General features: G+C 32.4%; 1 long non-coding RNA gene across 1 annotated transcript in view; it reads right to left on the minus strand.

Annotated features, from left to right (window-relative positions):
* Positions 1 to 343: 343 nt before the first annotated feature.
* Positions 344 to 919, minus strand: part of LOC108521021 (uncharacterized) — a gene marked incomplete at its 3' end in the record, with an annotated part of 19,954 nt that continues 19,378 nt past the window's right edge. Inside the window, exon 7 of the long non-coding RNA XR_001883104.1 lies at positions 344 to 352. This is a non-coding gene — a long non-coding RNA (uncharacterized LOC108521021). The remainder of the gene's footprint in view (positions 353 to 919) is intronic.

Consider the following 919-nt stretch of genomic DNA (forward strand, 5'->3'; position numbering starts at 1 on the left):
AAATCAATATTCAGAGATTACAAATGGGTCATATGCTTGCCTAAATATTTTAATGCAGTCTTGAAGGTAAAAATAAGTGTATTTCCATTTAAAATTCAACATGTCTTTATGCATTGATTACTTATTATAAACAACTGCAAACACAAAGACCCTAACGTCATTTGAAACTTAATTATAATCAAGTCACATTACCTTCATCAAAATGTTAAAACCCCAGCTTGAAGATAACAGCACTCTTCAATGACTTCTGAATTATAGCAAAAAATTGCATTTCTCTTATCACACACACAAAGCATTAAAAAACAAACAAACAAAAAAAGAATTGACCAGTGAAGAGTCTAACCTTGAAAACCTGGGAAGATCAGAGTTCACCAAAGCCCAAAGATCGATGTTAGCAGTATCAGACATCACACAGTACAAAATAAGATTATGAGTTAGAAGTGGTTCACATTATAGTACAAATTAAAACAATAACGTTATTTGCCAGCATTTCTTATACTTACAGCATAATCAGTATGCAAACAGAACCATACAGAATTATAGAGAACCAAACTTTTCAAATAGAGCTTATTCTAAAGGATAAGCTGTTGTTCTTTGTTAATCCAGAAAACAGAAAACTCTACTGAAGATATCATGTTAACACTGCTACTGTGGCTTTCCAAAATTAGCTTCTCAAAACATTAACGTTGGCTAGGTAGTACCATTTCACCAACGGCCTTCAAATTCCTTTAGCAAAGGGGTAATTTTGGATTAATGCTGAAGTTTATCTTGGCTTGTGTTATCTTTTAATAAAACACCAGGTGTCAATTTCTTGATATGCCCAGACTGCTTCAAGAAGATACAGTTGACTTTAAAGGCCTCATTGGCAATAAATATAAAGATCATGGGTGAGAGAATAGAAAAATCAAAACACAAATAT

Source organism: Rhinopithecus bieti, unplaced genomic scaffold, assembly GCF_001698545.2.
Source record: "Rhinopithecus bieti isolate Rb0 unplaced genomic scaffold, ASM169854v2 scaffold_56935, whole genome shotgun sequence".
NCBI lineage: Eukaryota > Metazoa > Chordata > Mammalia > Primates > Cercopithecidae > Rhinopithecus > Rhinopithecus bieti.